The sequence below is a fragment of the Hyperolius riggenbachi genome, chromosome 1 (assembly GCF_040937935.1).
Source record: "Hyperolius riggenbachi isolate aHypRig1 chromosome 1, aHypRig1.pri, whole genome shotgun sequence".
NCBI classification, from domain to species: domain Eukaryota; kingdom Metazoa; phylum Chordata; class Amphibia; order Anura; family Hyperoliidae; genus Hyperolius; species Hyperolius riggenbachi.
The window spans coordinates 282,687,045-282,708,551 of NC_090646.1; the positions used below are offsets into that span (position 1 = coordinate 282,687,045).

The following is a 21,507-nucleotide window of genomic DNA, read 5'->3' on the forward strand; positions in this document are numbered from 1 at the left end:
CAGAGAGGTTCGCCAGGCGAACGGTGCGGCCCATCACTATTCTCAGTTACAATGCCTCCAGCTGCGCTGAAGGTCCTTTCTGACAGGACGCTTGAGGCAGGGCAAGACAGAAGTTGGATGGCAAATTGGGACAGCTCTGGCCACAGGTCAAGCCTGCGCACCCAGTAGTCCATCACTGCTCATACTGTCGATGGTTCTTTCTCTACCATTGTTAAAGAAAGCGTACGGCCAGGGAGTCAGGGTTCGATTCCGGTCCGGAGTTGGAGCCTGAGAAACGTCTACCACCACACATCCAAGGAAGGCAGCAGGCATGGCATGCAAGTCCCGAGGTAGTGACAAAAAATAACAATACAGCAGGACTTTCTAGGCCCTGCTGTATATGACACTGTTCGACTTTACTACCTTTGCCGAGAATCTGTTATGGAGGGCAAGTCTGCCATCCATTCAAGTGAAAGGTATGCACTGACTGCCAGGTATAATACAATGTGCAGTCACAGATGCAGTGAAAGGTATGCAGTGACTGGTATTACAATACAATGTGCAGCTGTCACACAGGTGCAGTTAACAGGTATGCTCGGAGTGGTATATTACACAGCGTGCGGTCACACAGGTACTGTGAACAATTATGCAATGACTGGTATTACAAATGTTCACATCACACACACACACACAGGTACCGAGCAGGTACAGTGACACTGCATGCGCTCACGTAGGTAGGTGGGTGCACTGAAGTGAACAACAGGTAGTAGGTATATGCAGTGATGGGTATTACAATGTGCACCTGTCACACACAGACAGGTACCGGACAGGTACAGTGACACTGCGTGCGCTCACGTAGGTAGGTGGGTGCACTGACTGAAGTGAACAGGTAAATATATGCAGTGATGGGTATTGCAATGTGCACCTATCACACACACAGGTAGTAACTGAATGTGCTGGGCCTGGCAGTGACACACACAGTAGGAATTACCAAGGCTGTCAGCGGGACACACACACAAAAAAAAAAACATAGATCACAAGAACAAGATTAGCTCTCAAAAGAGCTGTTGAGGGGTGCTTTTTTAGCAATAAGAATCAGCAAGGAGCAAGCTAAGAAGCCTAGAAGAGCCTAACTAAGCTTTCCCTATGAGAGTCTGCAGCAGCTTTCCCTTTCTCTAATTAATGCAGGCACACGTGTGAGTCCAATGCCTGATGCTGCCTGCCTTTTATAAGGGGGTGGGGCTCCAGGAGGGAGTGTAGCCTAATTGGCTACAATGTGCTGACTGTGATGCAGAGGGTCAAAGTTGACCCTCATGATGCACTATGGGGGCGAACCGAACTTCCAGAAAAGTTGGTGGTTCTCCGCGATCGCAGACCACGGAAGTTCGCCGGGAACCACTTGCCGGCGAACCGTTCGGCCATCCCTGCTCTCCGCACACGTGTCATCAATTACATATTTAACTGAGGGCTAAGGTATCCTTTAAAGAAAAATCCAAGGTGGATCCTAACAAAACAAGCCAGAGTCCTACTGATGATTTCAAACAACACAGGTATGTAGAAGTGTTAATGGAGACTTTTTTCTCTGTATGAATTTTACTAGACGTCAATTTAAAAGGCTCAAAATAATACTGTCTTAAAAAACAAAACATTCACATTTTAAGAGTAATCTTTTTATGCTATATCAGGGAACATTGCCGTTACAGAATGACAGGGGCTTCCTAGATGATCCCAGCACCAGTGGTTGGAGTGGGCTTTTCTTAGACATTGAGTCAAAGCAGTTACTGCTCTTCACTAGAACATTCCAAAATGTTCTGGCTAACCTGTCTGGCCTGTGTGCTCCTCCCTCCTGGTGTCTGGCATCTCTGCTCTACATGGTTCTGCTATGGTACGTGTCACTGATCCTGTGACCTACTGGCAGGTGACATCAATTTGCACATACTAGTGCCAGCAGGGAGATGACAGGAAGCTGGGTACAGTAACCAGAGTGGAGGAGGAAGCATGGCACCAGGAGAGGTAAGACAAATGAATATCTACTCCATTATGCAGCTATGCCTCCCTTGCCCCTTTGCAAATCCATAGCTGCAGCAGCAGCAGTATAATGGAGTAGATATTCATTTGTCTTACCTCTCCTGGTGCCATGCTTCCTCCTCCACTCTGGTTACTGTACCCTGCTTCCTGTCATCTCCCTGCTGGCACTAGTATGTGTAAATTGATGTCACCTGCCAGTAGGTCACAGGATTAGTGACACATACCATAGAAGAACCATGTAGAGCAGAGATGCCAGACACCAGGAGGGAGGAGCACACAGGCCGGACAGGTTAGCCAGAACACTCCGCTCACACAGCTCTGCACTTAGGGTGGCCTTTTTAAGATTCTGGAGGCCTTAATTGACGGGCCTGCACAAAGTCACTCAAACACTTGCGGGATGAATTTCATATCTCAGGTTTAGTTAAATTTAGCAAGTCACAGGCAGTAGATCCAGTGACTGTCAATCACTGCTGTCCAGCTACTACCTTGCTACGTCTGTCCAAACCATGTATGTGGATGGCTAATTTGGGTGTATGAATGGCAACCAAGTGGCAGTCATTCTCAACTGGGCAGCTGAACCACATAGTGACCATATGGCACAAGTGTTAATCTGAATAAGATATAGCTATGAACCAGATCTCAGACACCCAGCATCAGTTAATTACTTGCCTCACACTGCTTTTTCGAATTGGAAGGAAGTCACATAAGCCATAATCTAGTGGCACAGGCAAACATTACCAGAATGGTGGAGGCTGTTAAAACAGTAAAGAGGGGACTGGTTATATATTAATGACACTGGTTTGGAAATTAAATATTTAAAGCATGTTTAAAGTGGAAGTAATATGGAGGCTGACCTATTTATCTACTTTTCAACATTGCAAATTGCCTGGCTGCCCTTCTGATGATCTGCCTCTGATACTTTTAGCCATAGGCCCTGAGCAAGCATGCAGATCAGGTGCCCTGACTGAAGTCTGACTAGATTAGCTGCATGCTTGTTTCAGATGTGTGATTCATGCACCAGTGCAGCCAGAAAGATCAGTAGCACTGCCAGGCAACTAGTATTGTTTACTTCTCACTCCAGGTTCTTGTGTCAGTAAAACTGACCTAAAAATGTTTTTGATACCTATTCAGTATGTTTGCTCTGGATACCATTCACCCTTCCCAGCCCTCTTTCCATCCCCTCTCTCCACTACAGGGCCCTGGTAAAAAAAATGTTTCCACCAGTTTGCCTCAATACATCTTTGGCCCTCCTTGGGCAGCCTTAGGAAGTATTCACATCCTCATGTACTTTAGAAGATGAGTGAATCGTTACTGTGGAATTTCAATGGGCAACAGTAGAGGACTTAGGGTATGGAGAGAGGACTGGGAAGGCTCTGTGGGATCCAATGCCTTCACCCTACATAGGTAATCATCACTTTACTTTAACAAGCGCATATCATTATTGTGGTCATGTTTTCACATCCTTGCTGTGTCACGGAAATCCTGTATTTGATGTTCATACACATCTTCGCCTTTTTTCCTTTATTCGCCTTTTAAATTATGATTTTCTATTCAGTCCTCAAAGTTGTATAAGTTATTTTTCATATGATTTGTTTCAGGAAGGTTTTGTAGGCATTTTGTATTAATACTTAAATTGGCAAAATTTAATGAGAAAAGCAGCTTTTTTTAAACAAGGCAGAAGAACAAGAAAGTTTCTGTCAATTACAGTTTATATCGAGCCAACAGAGTCCAAATGGACACAGTCACTAAAATGGATGTACAATGGTACGCTTATATCAACTGTTAAGGTTTTATGTTTTAGCGATATATTTAATGTATATAAACAGGATTTTTATGGTGATCCTGACTACTTAAGACTTCATGGTTAGAAGGAGGAGAAGAAAGCGCCGGCACTGCTGTTACACACTTTATTTGAGCGTTTATAAAATCAATACAGAGACATACAGCCGGACATATTGGAAAGACACATACCGTGGATGGGTGTAGAAGGTGCGGTGGGTGCGGTGGGTGCAGAGCCTGACGGCCGTTTCGCGCTACATGCGCTTCTACGGAGGCTATAAGGGGTGGTCACGTAGCTGGCTGCTTTATATATCTTTACTGTGCCTGCGTGCGGCGATCTGCCGCTATTGTGGCACCTCCCCTAGGCCATCACGTCACGTCTCCCTATTGGCCGCTCACCAAACGGGACGGCCGGAGATAAGTGACGTCTAACACCTCCTGACTACGGTGGCTCAAGTGGGGAACACTATATTAGGTTCCCCTGGCAACCAATGCAGAATGAGTCCACGCCGTAAGTCTGGAAGTGTTACTGCCATCTTGTGGCCAAAATGGAAATTGCGGCTCAAAAGCCGAAAAGTGCATATATAGTGCTGAATCAATACTTTCTACATATATTAGGAGCATGAAATGCATATAAAAAATTAATTAATTACTTTAGTGCTATTATATATTAGAATGCAGTGCTTGGTTGTCCCTAAACTTACTAGACCGGCCAAGGGCAAAAGTGGCAAAAACATTTTTGTGCAAAATAGTAATATGTGTTTCGATAAAATTGACACTATGTGCAAAACCATTAAACATGAAATCCACCAAACATTGGTATAATAAAATTCCGTGTAAAAAATGTGTTAATTCAATTGTGATTAGGCTCGGTTAGTGATTACGGAACCATAATTACTATAAAGATGCTCCATACCATTTGTGCTGATGGGAGTGATGGGATATATGTTGGAAACTTAAAAACAAAACATAAGGGGGAGTATAGGTGTTAATGACTCACCCCTTTCTGGAAAGGTATAATGAAATCATTAGGTGAAAAGCATTGGCACGTTAATAATAAATTGTTACATAACTCAGTTGAAGTGGCACATTGTATGACTAGAGTCTAAATATATACATACAGGACGGGGATAACCTAAATGGGAAAGCCATCCATAGGTGGTTGGACGTAATTAGGAAAATAGTAATGGATAAAGCCGTAAGGCAACTCAACATGGCATACACAGGCCTGGTAGGAAGGGAAGGGTGGGGAAGGGAGGGAGAAATTGGGAGTGAGGGGAAGGGTGAGGATCAGGGAACGGGGAAGGGATGGTGGGAAGGTCAGGAAGGAAAGGACCACAGGACAGATGGGGAAAGGGAAAAAAAGGGGGGGGGGGGGGGGGTTTTTTGGGGAAACACAAGGAAGAGTCTGTGCTTGCTAACTCCTAAAGGACTCTTGGGATGTATCGTTCCAGTTCGTTATAAATACACAAGGAAACACTATATCCTCATCATGGGTCCAAGAAGCAAGAGAGGTCAGTATGGTCGTTCATTCCAAGTGGTCCCATGGCATCAGTTCTCAATATCATGCGGGCTTCCTCTCTTTTTAAGTTCCTTTCTCTGTTGCCTCCACGTCTTGGGGGAGGAACCTGCAGCAAACCCGCAAAGGTTAACTTGGTGGGGTCCCCTTGATGGGCCTCCCTCATATGCATAATCATCCTAGTGGAGCCCTTACCCGACTCAACTGAGTGGAAATGTTCACGAAACCTCCTATTCAGAGACCTGGTCGTTTCTCCTATGTAGAACCTGCCGCAAGGGCACCACAGCGCGTAAACGGAAAAAACTGTCTGACATGTGAAAAAATCTCGTACACAACGGCGTATTGGGCCCACCTGGTAACAAGAACCAGTGGCCATGCTTACACACGACACGCACCGACCGCATCTGTGGTTCCCCTGCGGCAGATGGTCTCTCAGCCAATTCCCACCCCCACCCCTTGACAGAAACTCGCTCCTGCTGATCTTTGAGCCAATGGTGGGGGCCCTCCTGTAGGAAAGAAGAGGTCCCTCTTCCACTAATGGTTTTAGAATGGGATCCCTCAAAAGGATATCCCAATTTTTCTTTAACGTCTTCTGAATTTTATCCGCCATGGGAGTGTAGTCAAAGGTGAATGGGACCTGTCCTCTAGTCAAGGTATTTTTCTTTCTTCGATTTTGTCTCCCCAGGAGTTGTTTCCTATCTACCTTGCTCGCTTTTTTAAATGCCTTCTGAATCATTTCCTGCTCGTAACCCCTACCCAGAAGTCTCTTCCCCAGGGCCTCTGACTGGGACCTAAAGCTGGCATCATCTGCATTATTCCTTCGCAGTCTGAGGAACTGGCTATAGGGTATCGATTGAGTGACATGGTTGGGGTGGAAGCTTGATCTATGCAAAAGGGAATTAGAAGCAGTCGGTTTCCGATAGCCCTTGGGGGTTAGAGTATCCCCCTGCACCTCCAGTTCCAGATCCAGGAAGGCAACCCCATCATCGCTGATTGTAGCAGTAAAGGCCATATTCATGGTGTTATTATTCAAATACGCTAAAAAATCATCGAAGGCTGCACAAGTCCCGGACCAAAAGATAAGGACGTCGTCCACGTACCTGGACCACATCCTGAGGTGACACCGAAACGGGTTTTCAGGGGCATGTACATATTGCTCCTCAAACCAAGCGAGAAATATATTGGCATATGTGCAGGAGACCGCAGTCCCCATGGCGGTCCCCGACACCTGCCAATACCAATTGCCATCAAATAGAAAGGCATTATGGGATAGGACGAACATAAGGCATTCACATATAAAATCGTTGAAGTCTCTATCATCATTTGTCCTGTCGAGGAACACCCTCACAGCCTGCACCCCCAAATGATGGGGGATGCGGCTGTAGAGGCTCTCGACATCAACGGTTGCCAGCAGGTCTCCATGGACCCACTTGAGGCCATCAAGGCCCACAAGGACATCCAATGTGTCCTGGAGATGGGAAGGAATGTCATCCAATAAAGGCCTCAGGACGTGGTCCAGATACCTGGACAACCTCTCGGTAACCGACCCAATGCCTGAGACAATGGGCCGGCCCGGGGGGTTGGTCCGGGACTTGTGCACCTTGGGTATGTGGTACCACACTGGCTTAATAGGGAAATCAGGCAACAGGTCCTTCGCTAGCTTAGGGTCCAATACTCCTTTCTCAGCGCCCCGTCTTAATAGGGATCTCAAGCGGTCCTGGTATGTTACAGTGGGGTCTCGGCTTAGTGGCCTATAAGTATTAGGGTCCTGTAACTGCCTCAAAGCTTCTGTTCTATACTGGTCCTCAGTCATGATGACAATTGTTCCGCCCTTGTCTGCATGTTTTATTTGAAGGTCCGGCCTCTTCCTTAGCCAGTGTAGGGCTCTTTCCTCCTGCGATGATAAATTCCTTAGGCCATGGGGATAAATTTCTGCTCTTATTTCTTTCTCCATTATTTTCTGAAAAATATCCAAACATGACCCAGGCTGCACCGGGAACGGTATAAGGGATCTACAGGCTTTGAAGTCAGTACGTAGGCTATTGAGCATCCGAGCTTTTGATTGCTCATCTTCCAGCTCCTTCAAAATTTCAAGATTAAGGAAGTCCTGTTGGTCCCAACTAATCCCTGGACTAAACCCTAGCGAGCTTATCGTGGCACCACGGCCCTCATTCGCCTGCTTATTCATGATGAATTCCTTCTTTTTAAATTGTAATTGTATGTTCAATCTTCTTATGTTTTTGTACAGGTCTATTCTATATTGGGCATAGTCAAATTCAGTAGTAATGCTAAAATTAAGTCCCTTCTGTAACAAAGTGACAGTGCCTTCAGGGAGCTGATACTCCGATAGGTTCAAAACCTGCAACTGCTCATAATGTTCGTCCTGTAGTCCCAACCCTCTCAATTCCTCCTCCGTTTCGTTTGCGTCGGTTCCCTCCTGTCCTCCCAGGAGATGTTCCTCCCTTTTCTCCAAGAAAGTTTCTGTCAATTACAGTTTATATCGAGCCAACAGAGTCCAAATGGACACAGTCACTAAAATGGATGTACAATGGTACGCTTATATCAACTGTTAAGGTTTTATGTTTTAGCGATATATTTAATGTATATAAACAGGATTTTTATGGTGATCCTGACTACTTAAGACTTCCAAGCTGCCACTAACATTGAAGCAATTTGCACTGCTGGAATCCAGTATGCAATAATAAATTCTATCATATTGTTGTTCTGTTTTCTGCCATATAAAAGTAAATTATGTATAACTGATCCAAACAAAACTAAATAAGAAAACAAAAATTCACGTTTATTGATTAAAATAGCGAAACTACTGTTCTGCCTAGCAGGTTTTTGCCTGGAAACTCAAGAGGAAGTTTAAGCTGCTCTTGTTCTTCACAGCTCAGTTCTAATCATTGGTCCATAATGTGGTGTACCATTGCCAGCACCATCCTGATGATCTAGTTATATCCAATTGGCACTTGGGAGCTGTGAGGATAGGAAACATTACTCATAGCCAAGTCTACAGATGTTTCTAATTGCTTTCCATTACCAAGAATAACAGCTGTTTACATCTATCAGCAAATAATTCACAAGAGCTCCAGACTGTTAAGATAACACACCCCACCTGGTCACCATCACAAGTTGTCTAGGCCAAAACACTGACTGCCAGAATACCCTTCTGCATTTTTGTTCATCAAATAACAGCATGTGTCACCTTCAGATATCCTTATGCTACCCTACAAGCCCTGGCTTCTTGGTGGCCTGTCATATCAAGTAAACATATGGAATTTTCAAGGCTTTGCAGTAAATTTTTTATGGCTTTGTGAGTTTTAATACTAAAGAGTATAATAAAAAATGTTTCTCACAAAAGTATATTCCAAATGATAAAGTGAAGTGATTGCAGTATTTATAGTTTGAACTATTATTAAAGTATTCCTGTCACTTTATGGACATCTATACAAGCATAACCTTTCGATAATTTTTTTTTAAAAAAGAGTTAATCAGCATTATACTTATATTGGTAGCCTCAACCTTCTACGGCCATTTATCTGGCTGCAAAATACATGCTTTGCTTTCCTAAATTTAAAATAACATTAACCACTTCCCGACCGCCCACTACACAGGGGCGGCGGGGAAGTGGAGCCCTGCAGGACGGCCTCACCCACAGAGGCGGCGGTCCATTTAAGGGCATGGGCGGAGCGATCGCGTCATCCGTGACGCGATCCTCCGCCGGCGCCTGTCACCGCTCGCTCGCCGCAACATCCCGCCGGCTATACGGAAGCGCCGGCGGGATGTTAACCCCGCGATCGCCGCATACAAAGTGTATAATACACTTTGTAATGTTTACAAAGTGTATTATACAGGCTGCCTCCTGCCCTGGTGGTCCCAGTGTCCGAGGGACCACCAGGGCAGGCTGCAGCCACCCTAGTCTGCACCCAAGCACACTGATTTCTCCCCCCCCTGCCCCAGATCGCCCACAGCACCCATCAGACCCCCCCCCTGCCCACCCCCCAGACCCCTGTTTGCACCCAATCACCCCCCTAATCACCCATCAATCACTCCCTGTCACTATCTGTCAACGCTATTTTTTTTTGTATCCCCCCCCCTGCTCCCTGCCCCCTCCTGATCACCCCCCACCCCTCAGATTCTCCCCAGACCCCCCCCCCCAGACCACCCCCCCCTGTTTACTGTATGCATCTATCCCCCTGATCACCTGTCAATCACCTGTCAATCACCTGTCAATCACCCGTCAATCACCCATCAATCACCCATCAATCACCCCCTGTCACTGCCACCCATCAATCAGCCCCTAACCTGCCCCTTGCGGGCAATCTGATCACCCCCCCACACCAATAGATCGCCCACAGATCCGACATCAGATCACCTCCCAAATCCATTGTTTACATCTATTCTCTCCTCTAAACACCCACTAATTACCCATCAATCACCCATCAATCACCCCCTATCACCACTTGTCACTTTTACCTATCAGATCAGACCCTAATCTGCCCCTTGCGGGCACCCAATCACCCGCCCACACGCTCAGATTGCCCTCTGACCCCCCCTTATCAATTCACCAGTGCATTAATTACATCTGTTCTTCCCTGTAATAACCCACTGATCACCTGTCAATCACCTGCCAATCACCTATCACCCATCAATCACCCCCTGTCACTGCCACCCATCAATTACCCCCTGTCACTGCCACCCATCAATCACCCGCTGTCACTGCCACCCATCAATCAGCCCCTAACCTGCCCCTTGCGGGCAAACTGATCACCCACCCACACCAATAGATCGCCCGCAGATCCGACATCAGATCACCACCCAAGCGCAGTGTTTCCATCTATTCTCTACCCTAAACACCCACTAATTACCCATCAATCACCCCCTGTCACTGCTACCTATCAGATTAGACCCCTATCTGCCCCTAGGGCACTCAATCACCCGCCCACACCCTCAGAATGCCCTCAGACCCCAGCCCTGATCACCTCGCCAGTGCATTGCTTGCATCCATTCCCCCCTCTAATCACACCTTGAGACACCCATCAATCACCTCCTGTCACCCCCTAGCACACCTACCCATCAGATCAGGCCCCAATTTGCCCCGTGTGGGCTCCTGATCACTCGGCCAAACCCTCAGACCCCCTTCCGATCACCTCCCCAGTGCATGGATTGCATCTATTTTCCCCTCTAACCACCCCCTGAGACACCCATCAATCACCTCCTGTCACCCCCCTAGCACTCCTATCCATCAGATCAGGCCCAATACAACCTGTCATCTAAAAGGCCACCCTGCTTATGACCGGTTCCACAAAATTCGCCCCCTCATAGACCACCTGTCATCAAAATTTGCAGATGCTTATACCCCTGAACAGTCATTTTGAGACATTTGGTTTCCAGACTACTCACGGTTTTGGGCCTGTAAAATGCCAGGGCGGTATAGGAACCCCACAAGTGACCCCATTTTAGAAAAAAAAGACACCCCAAGGTATTATGTTAGGTGTATGACGAGTTCATAGAAGATTTAATTTTTTGTCAAAAGTTAGCGGAAATTAATTTTTATTGGTTTTTTTTCACAAAGTGTCATTTTTCACTAACTTGTGACAAAAAATAAAATCTTCTATGAACTCGCCATACACCTAACGGAATACCTTGGGGTGTCTTCTTTCTAAAATGGGGTCACTTGTGGGGTTCCTATACTGCCCTGGCATTTTAGGGGCCCTAAACCGCGAGGAGTAGTCTAGAAAACAAATGCTTCAAAATGACCTGTGAATAGGACGTTGGGCCCCTTAGCGCACCTAGGCTGCAAAAAAGTGTCACACATGTGGTACCGCCGTACTCAGGAAAAGTAGTATAATGTGTTTTGGGGTGTATTTTTACACATACCCATGCTGGGTGGGAGAAATTTCTATGTAAATGGACAATTGTGTGTAAAAAAATCAAACAATTGTCATTTACAGAGATATTTCTCCCACTTAGCATGGGTATGTGTAAAAATACACCCCAAAACGCATTATACTACTTCTCCTGAGTACAGCGGTACCACATGTGTGGCACTTTTTTACACCCTAAGTACGCTAAGGGGCCCAAAGTCCAATGAGTACCTTTAGGATTTCACAGGTCATTTTGCGACATTTGGTTTCAAGACTACTCCTCACGGTTTAGGGCCCCTAAAATGCCAGGGCAGTATAGGAACCCCACAAATGACCCCATTCTAGAAAGAAGACACCCAAAGGTATTCCGTACGGAGTATGGTGAGTTCATAGAAGATTTTATTTTTTGTCACAAGTTAGCGGAAAATGACACTTTGTGAAAAAAAACTATTAAAATCAATTTCCGCTAACTTGTGACAAAAAAATAAAAACTTCTATGAACTCACCATACTCCTAACGGAATACCTTGGGGTGTCTTCTTTCTAAAATGGGGTCATTAGTGGGGTTCCTATACTGCCCTGGCATTTTAGGGGCCCTAAACCGTGAGGAGTAGTCTTGAAACAAAAATGACCTGTGAAATCCTAAAGGTACTCATTGGACTTTGGGCCCCTTAGTGCAGTTAGGGTGCAAAAAAGTGCCACACATGTGGTATCGCCGTACTCGGGAGAAGTAGTACAATGTGTTTTGGGGTGTATTTTTACACATACCCATGCTGGGTGGGAGAAATACCTCTGTAAATGACAATCTTTTGATTTTTTTACACACAATTGTCCATTTACAGAGGTATTTCTCCCACCCAGCATGGGTATGTGTAAAAATACACCCCAAAACACATTGTACTACTTCTCCCGAGTATGGCGATACCACATGTGTGGCACTTTTTTGCACCCTAACTGCGCTAAAGGGCCCAAAGTCCAATGAGTACCTTTAGGATTTCACAGGTCATTTTGAGAAATTTCGTTTCAAGACTACTCCTCACGGTTTAGGGCCCCTAAAATGCCAGGGCAGTATAGGAACCCCACAAATGACCCCATTTTAGAAAGAAGACACCCCAAGGTATTCCGTTAGGAGTATGGTGAGTTCATAGAAGATTTTATTTTTTGTCAAAAGTTAGCGGAAATTGATTTTAATTGTGTTTTTTCACAAAGTGTCATTTTCCGCTAACTTGTGACAAAAAATAAAATCTTCTATGAACTCGCCATACTACTAACGGAATACCTTGGGGTGTCTTCTTTCTAAAATGGGGTCATTTGTGGGGTTCCTATACTGCCCTGGCATTTTAGGGGCCCTAAACCGTGAGGAGTAGTCTTGAAACGAAATTTCTCAAAATGACCTGTGAAATCCTAAAGGTACTCATTGGACTTTGGGCCCTTTAGCGCAGTTAGGGTGCAAAAAAGTGCCACACATGTGGTATCGCCGTACTCAGGAGAAGTAGTATAATGTGTTTTGTGGTGTATTTTTACACATACCCATGCTGAGTGGGAGAAATATCTCTGTAAATGGACAATTGTGTGTAAAAAAAATTAACAAATTGTCATTTACAGAGATATTTCTCCCACCCAGCATGGGTATGTGTAAAAATACACCCCAAAACACATTATACTACTTCTCCTGAGTACGGCAATACCACATGTGTGGCACTTTTTTGCAGCCTAACTGCGCTAAGGGGTCCAAAGTCCAATGAGCACCTTTAGGCTTTACAGGGGTGCTTACAATTTAGCACCCCCCAAAATGTCAGGACAGTAAACACACCCCACAAATGATCCCATTTTGGAAAGTAGACCCTTCAAGGTATTCAGAGAGGGGCATGGTGAGTCCGTGGCAGATTTCATTTTTTTTTGTCGCAAGTTAGAAGAAATGGAAACTTTTTTTTTTTTTTTTTTTCCTCACAAAGTGTCATTTTCCGCTTACTTGTGACAAAAAATAATATCTTCTATGAACTCACTATGCCTCTCAGTGAATACTTTGGGATGTCTTCTTTCCAAAATGGGGTCATTTGGGGGGTATTTATACTATCCTGAAATTCTAGCCCCTCATGAAACATGACAGGGGGTCAGAAAAGTCAGAGATGCTTGAAAATGGGAAAATTCACTTTTGGCACCATAGTTTGTAAACGCTATAACTTTTACCCAAACCAATAAATATACACTGAATGGGTTTTTTTTATCAAAAACATGTTTGTCCACATTTTTCGCGCTGCATGTATACAGAAATTTTACTTTATTTGAAAAATGTCAGCACAGAAAGTTAAAAAAATCATTTTTTTGCCAAAATTCATGTCTTTTTTGATGAATATAATAAAAAGTAAAAATCGCAGGAGCAATCAAATAGCATCAAAAGAAAGCTTTATTAGTGACAAGAAAAGGAGCCAAAATTCATTTAGGTGGTAGGTTGTATGAGCGAGCAATAAACCGTGAAAGCTGCAGTGGTCTGAATGGAAAAAAAGTGGCCGGTCCTTAAGGGGTAGAAAGCCCTAGGTCCTCAAGTGGTTAAGCACATCAAATACCTACGTAACCTTATATCTAGGATCAAAGAACAATATAAATGCAGACATTTCAAAAATGAATATGGCCACACTTCTTGTATTGGTTTGGCAAAAGGAAATTTGCTAACATGAAATACCAGTACTTCTATTGCCACATTTTACTCAACAGAACTAACCAGCTATTTAGCAACTACCAGTCAATGCTAGGAAGCATTGGAAGTGAATTGTGTGCCAATAAGCAGTCCTTCTGCTGGTATATTGCAGTGGGACTATAATAATGTCATAACGATATTCAAATCCATTTAAAGGTAGCTGCAGGCTTTATTTTTTTTAAGTTTTTAATTCGGGGGAGAATCAAGAAGGTGCACGGGAGACTTTCCAGCAGCCGTAGTTAATCTTTAACTTTTTCCCTCCTGAATGTCTAATGCTAGCCAAGACCTTCCCCTAAGCCACATAACCCTTTAAAGGGGGCATAACACCAGTCTACATCCCAATCTATTCTTACCTCAAACATGGCCCAATAGTATCAACCAATCCTAATCGATAACTCTAGACTTATCCTCACTTGACTGTAATGTTGATAAAATGCTTAACACTATGACAAGAAGAACATACAAACTCCATACAAATATTTTCCTGGTCAACATTCAAATCTGTGACCCCAGAGCTTTAAAGGGCAATTGAAGGGAGAAGAATATGTAGGCTGCCATATTTATTGCATTTTAAACTATACCAGTTGCCTGATAGATGCATCTGATCTACATATGCTTGTTCAGGGTGTATGGCTAAAAGTATTAGAGGCAGAGGATCAGAAAGACAGACAGGAAGCTAGTATTGTTTCAAAGGAAATACATATGGCAGCTTCCACATCCCTCTCATTACAGATGTTCTTTAAGTTGAAGAAGCTAGCTAGCCACCATGCACACAAGTGCTAAAAGTATAGAGAACAGATGGATAGAAGATGAAACTGATATATCCCCCAAACAGAAGTATGAAATACAGTATATAAGTGTTTCAGAGCTGATATTCAGAATAAATAATATTATTATGGGAATAACAAAATGGGCAGCGCCTAGTGTTGGGCGAACATCTAGATGTTCGGGTTCGGGCCGAACAGGCCGAACATGGCCGCGATGTTCGGGTGTTCGACCCGAACTCCGAACATAATGGAAGTCAATGGGGACCCGAACTTTTGTGCTTTGTAAAGCCTCCTTACATGCTACATACCCCAAATTTACAGGGTATGTGCAACTTGGGAGTGGGTACAAGAGGAAAAAAAAAATTAGCAAAAAGAGCTTATAGTTTTTGAGAAAATCGATTTTAAAGTTTCAAAGGGAAAACTGTCTTTTAAATGCGGGAAATGTCTGTTTTCTTTGCACAGGTAACATGCTTTTTGTCGGCATGCAGTCATAAATGTAATACATATAAGAGGTTCCAGGAAAAAGGACCGGTAACGCTAACCCAGCAGCAGCACACGTGATGGAACAGGAGGAGGGTGGCGCAGGAGGAGAAGGCCACGCTTTGTGAGACACAACAACCCAGGCCTTGCATGAGGACAAGAAGCGTGCGGATAGCATGCTTTGTACCGCCATGCAGTCATAAATTTAATAAAGATAAGTGGTTCAATAAACAGGGACCACGCGGCAACGCTAACCCAGCAGCAGCAGACGTGATGGAACAGGAGGAGGCGCAGGAGGAGAAGGCCACGCTTTGTGAGACACAACAACCCAGGCCTTGTATGAGGACAAGAAGCGTGCGGATAGAATGCTTTGTACCGCCATGCAGTCATAAATGTAATAAAGATAAGAGGTTCCATAAACAGGGACCGGCAACGCTAACCCAGCAGCAGCAGCAGCACACGTGATGGAACAGGAGCAGGCGCAGGAGGAGAAGGCCACGCTTTGTGAGACACAACAACCCAGGCCTTGCATGAGGTACCGCCATGCAGTCATAAATGTAATAAAGATAAGTGGTTCAATAAACAAGGACCACGCGGCAACGCTAACCCAGCAGCAGCAGACGTGATGGAACAGGAGGAGGCGCAGGAGGAGAAGGCCACGCTTTGTGAGACACAACAACCCAGGCCTTGCATGAGGACAAGAAGCGTGCGGATAGCATGCTTTGTACCGCCATGCAGTCATAAATGTAATAAAGATAAGTGGTTCAATAAACAGGGACCACGCGGCAACGCTAACCCAGCAGCAGCAGACGTGATGGAACAGGAGGAGGCGCAGGAGGAGAAGGCCACGCTTTGTGAGACACAACAACCCAGGCCTTGCATGAGGTACCGCCATGCAGTCATAAATGTAATAAAGATAAGTGGTTCAATAAACAGGGACCACGCGGCAACGCTAACCCAGCAGCAGCAGACGTGATGGAACAGGAGGAGGCGCAGGAGGAGAAGGCCACGCTTTGTGAGACACAACAACCCAGGCCTTGCATGAGGACAAGAAGGGTGCGGATAGCATGCTTTGTACCGCCATGCAGTCATAAATGTAATAAAGATAAGTGGTTCAATAAACAGGGACCACGCGGCAACGCTAACCCAGCAGCAGCAGACGTGATGGAACAGGAGGAGGCGCAGGAGGAGAAGGCCACGCTTTGTGAGACACAACAACCCAGGCCTTGCATGAGGTACCGCCATGCAGTCATAAATGTAATAAAGATAAGTGGTTCAATAAACAGGGACCACGCGGCAACGCTAACCCAGCAGCAGCAGACGTGATGGAACAGGAGGAGGCGCAGGAGGAGAAGGCCACGCTTTGTGAGACACAACAACCCAGGCCTTGCATGAGGACAAGAAGCGTGCGGATAGCATGCTTTGTACCGCCATGCAGTCATAAATTTAATAAAGATAAGTGGTTCAATAAACAGGGACCACGCGGCAACGCTAACCCAGCAGCAGCAGACGTGATGGAACAGGAGGAGGCGCAGGAGGAGAAGGCCACGCTTTGTGAGACACAACAACCCAGGCCTTGCATGAGGACAAGAAGCGTGCGGATAGCATGCTTTGTACCGCCATGCAGTCATAAATTTAATAAAGATAAGTGGTTCAATAAACAGGGACCACGCGGCAACGCTAACCCAGCAGCAGCAGACGTGATGGAACAGGAGGAGGCGCAGGAGGAGAAGGCCACGCTTTGTGAGACACAACAACCCAGGCCTTGCATGAGGTACCGCCATGCAGTCATAAATGTAATAAAGATAAGTGGTTCAATAAACAGGGACCGGCAACGCTAACCCAGCAGCAGCAGCAGCACACGTGATGGAACAGGAGCAGGCGCAGGAGGAGAAGGCCACGCTTTGTGAGACACAACAACCCAGGCCTTGCATGAGGACAAAAAGCGTGCGGATATAGCAGCAATGCTTTTTGCCGCCATGCAGTCATAAATGTAATACAGATGAGAGGTTCAATAAACAGGGACCGGTAACGCTACACCATCCCAGATGTTCATTGGTCATGTTACTTGGTTGGGGTCCTGGAGTGTTGCGTAGTCGTTTCCAATCCAGGATTGATTCATTTTAATTTGAGTCAGATGGTCTGCATTTTCTGTGGAGAGGCGGATACGCCGATCTGTGACGATGCCTCCGGCAGCACTGAAACAGCGTTCCGACATAACGCTGGCTGCCGGGCAAGCCAGCACCTCTATTGCGTACATTGCCAGTTCGTGCCAGGTGTCTAGCTTCGATACCCAATAGTTGAAGGGTGCAGATGGATTGTTCGACACAGCTACGTCATCTGACATGTAGTCCTTGACCATCTTCTCCAGGAGATCGGTGTTGGAGGTGGATCTGCACGCTTCCTGTTCAGTGGGCTGCTGCTGCATGGGTGTCAGAAAATTTTCCCACTCCAAGGACACTGCCGATACCGTTCCCTTTTGGGCACTAGCTGCGGCTTGCGTTGTTTGCTGCCCTCCTGGTCGTCCTGGGTTTGCGGAAGTCAGTCTGTCGGCGTACAACTGGCTAGAGGAGGGGGAGGATGTCAATCTCCTCTCTAAAGTCTCCACAAGGGCCTGCTGGTATTCTTCCATTTTGACCTGTCTGACTCTTTCTTCAAGCAGTTTTGGAACATTGTGTTTGTACCGTGGATCCAGAAGGGTATAAACCCAGTAATTGGTGTTGTCCAGAATGCGCACAATGCGTGGGTCGCGTTCAATGCAGTCTAGCATGAATTGAGCCATGTGTGCAAGAGTCCTACCAGAATCCTCATCATCCTCTTGTGAGCGTTGTGATAGTTGTTGTGATGCATCATAGTCGTCACCTTCCTCCTGGTCTGCTTCTGCTGACCATTCATGCTGAATTGTGGAAGTCCAACGTGCACCGCTCTGGCCCTCGTCAGTGGTGGCATGAAATTCCTGCTCCAACTCCAGCTGTTCCTCCTCCTCTTCTTCGTCATAGCTGCTGGGGCCAGCGTTCCCTGAGGCGGATGGCCTGATGTTGGTACCATCACGCTGATCGTTTTCTCCTTCAGATTCCCCCAGCTGCATCATGACAGCTGTTTCCTTGATTTTCAACATTGACCTCTTCAGTAAACACAGCAGTGGTATGGTAATGCTGACTGAAGAGTTGTCACTGCTCACAAGCAACGTGGATTGCTCAAAATTTTGGAGGACTTGGCAGAGGTCCAACATGTTGGCCCAATCGGATCCACAGAAGCTTGGCAGCTGGCCGGATGCGCCTCGGTACTGCGCCGTCATGTACTGGACCACTGCACTCTTCTGCTCACAAAAGCGTGCTAGCATGTGCAGCGTAGAATTCCAGCGCGTAGGGACATCACACAGCAAGCGATGGTGGGGGAGATTGAAGCGCTCCTGCATCTTGGCGAGTGCCCCCGAAGCAGTACTGGAATTTCTACAATGTTTGGCCACTCGACGCACCTTCAACAGAAGATCGGCCATGCCTGGGTATGTCCTCAGGAACCGCTGAACTACTAGGTTCATCACGTGCGCCAGGCAAGGGATGTGTGTCAGCTTAGCCAACCTTAAAGCGCGAATGAGATTACTCCCATTATCACACACAACCATGCCCGGTTTCAAGTCCAGCGGTGCCAGCCACAAATCCGTCTGTTCCTTTATTCCCTTCCAAATTTCCTCCCCTGTGTGCTGCTTATCCCCAAGGCAGATCAGCTTCAGCAACGCTTGCTGACGCATGCCAACAGCTGTGCTGCACTGCTTCCACGATCCTACTGCTGCTGGGTTAGCGTTTCCGGATGAGGTACAGCTTTGAGATGCGTTGGAGGAGAAGGAGTCAGAGAGGTAGGTGCTGCTGTTGTTATCCAGTGGGAGGGACGGCGGTGCAGCTGTTTGCGGCGTGGGCAACACCCGCGCCGTAGCAGGTGAGGAATCGCTGCCAGGCTCCACAAGGTTCACCCAGTGCGCGGTAAGGGAGATGTATCGACCCTGGCCGAACGCACTCGTCCAAGTGTCAGTGGTGAGGTGAACCTTGCAGGCAACGGCATTCTTCAAGCTTCGGGTTATTTTGCTGACCACGTGCTCATGCAACTCAGGCACTGCAGAGCGCGCAAAGTGGTAGCGGCTGGGAACCACGTAACGTGGGATGGCCACTGACATCATGCCCTTGAAGCTGTTTGTCTCCACCACTCGATTTGGCAGCATTTCGCAGGCCAGAAGCTTGGCTATGCTGGCTGTTACTGCCACGGCCCGGGGGTCATTTGCTGGCAATTTCCTCTTGCGCTCAAACATCTCCGACACAGACAACTGAACCGTAGCGCTGCACACGGAAGGGCTGTTGGTTGTTGTGTTTGATGAACACTGGGAGACCTCAAGAGCACTATTCCGGAAAGTGACAGTGTCAGCGTCGTCTGATGTTTGTGAATGTTGTGAACCACGCAATGGCTGGGCTACTGCTGCTGCTGAGGCGGGTCTGGTGGTGAGTCTGGTGAACCCAAGGGAGGCAGTGTTGCTGGTACCCTGTCCTGCCGCGTTTGCCCACAGAGTGGGATGTTTGGATAGCATGTGGCGGCTCATGCTGGTGGTGGAGAGGTTGTTAATACTTTTCCCCCTGCTCAGGCGAGTCTTGCACACCTTGCAAATCGCCATGGTAACATCCTCAGTGCAGTCTTCAAAGAAAGCCCAGACTTTGGAGCACCTGCCTCCTTGCTGGCGATTTCTGTTTCCTCCTCTTTTGCCTCTCACTCTAACTTCCACGCTTGTGGTGCCTGAAATTGCGCGCCGCCTACCTTGTGGCACAAGGCGAACTCGTGCAGCAGTGGGTTCTTCAACAGACTCATCTGTGCTGCTGCTACGACGGCGATGTTCTCGTTCACAAATAAAATCTGGGTCTCTGTCCACATTGTCCATACCCTCCTCTTCCATATCCTCAAACTCGTCATATGTCATTGTGGGGGGCCGCCGCCGTGGAGTAGAGCTCCCCAGAACAACCTCTGCGCAGCTCACTCCAACGTCGTCTTCCAGATCTTGTCGGCCGACCTCCTGCAATTGCAACCCCTCCTGCCCAACTTGCTCTGGGATTTGGGTTTCCGAGTCCTCCTCGGACTCGCCTTGTATTTCAGTGCGCGGTGCATTTCCCACAGTTAATGGTTGTGAATCCGGGCACAACATTTCTGGCTGTTCCTCCATTGACCTTTCATAGGTGGAAGTTTGTTGGGCTGGGAATAGCTCCTGCGAATACCCCATTGTGTCCTGAGGTAATTCATAGGACTGGTTATCTGGCAGTTGTGTGCGTGGTGTCGCTGCCGGTTGTGTCAGCTTTGTGCCCACTGGCTCCTTGTAACTGGCTGAGGACTCGGACCTCGTGCGTGATGTGCTGGTGCTGCTTAACCCACTGCTGGACGCTTGAGAGGTCATCCAAGTAATTATCTGGTCCTGTTCTTTTGGATTTGTGAGGGTTGTTGTCCTGGACAACATGGGCGGTATTGAGTGGGTTTTCTTGGGTGCTCCCCTGTGGCCTGTACGTGAACCGTCAGGGGAAACACCTCTTCCCTTGCCCCTTCCTCTTTCACCGGATTTCTTCCTCATTTCACTTATCCTTACAGTACACGCTGACTGGCAGCAGTACAGTGGCAGTACAGAAATGCTATACAGTACCACTATTCCCAGCAGCGACACAGAGCACAATGCTATACAGTGGCGGGTGAGCGGTGTACTACTGTTCCCAGGCCCAGCAGACACAGAGTGGAAGTAAACACAATGCTATATAGTCTGGCTGAGCGGTGTACACAGAGTGGCAGTACACACAATGCTATATAGTCTGGCTAAGCCGTGTACACAGAGTGTCAGAAAACACAATGCTATATATAGCGTGGCTGAGCGAGGTGCACAGTGGCAGTACACACAATGCTTTATAAACAGGCTGAGCCGTGTACACAGAGTGTCAGTAAACAATGGTATATAGTCTGGCTGAGCGGTGTACACAGAGTGTCAGTAAACAACGGTATATAGTCTGGCTGAGCGGTGTACACAGAGTGTCAGTAAACAACGGTATATAGTCTGGCTGAGCGGTGTACACAGAGTGTCAGTAAACAACGGTATATAGTCTGGCTGAGCGGTGTACACAGAGTGGCAGTAAACACAATGCTATATATAGCGTGGCTGAGCGAGGTGCACAGTGGCAGTACACACAATGCTATATATAGCGTGGCTGAGCGAGGTGCACAGTGGCAGTACACACAATGCTATATATAGCGTGGCTGAGCGAGGTGCACAGTGGCAGTACACACAATGCTATATATAGCGTGGCTGAGCGAGGTGCACAGTGGCAGTACACACAATGCTATATATAGCGTGGCTGAGCGAGGTGCACAGTGG

The 21,507-nt window shown here is 46.8% G+C and overlaps 1 long non-coding RNA gene across 3 annotated transcripts in view; it reads right to left on the reverse strand.

Moving 5' to 3' along the window:
* Positions 1–21,507, reverse strand: part of LOC137507193 (uncharacterized) — a 145,751-nt gene that overhangs the window by 21,681 nt on the left and 102,563 nt on the right. For all 3 annotated transcript variants that reach the window (XR_011020473.1, XR_011020471.1, XR_011020472.1), the window contains one exon: positions 2,677–2,759. This is a non-coding gene — a long non-coding RNA (uncharacterized lncRNA). The remainder of the gene's footprint in view (positions 1–2,676; positions 2,760–21,507) is intronic.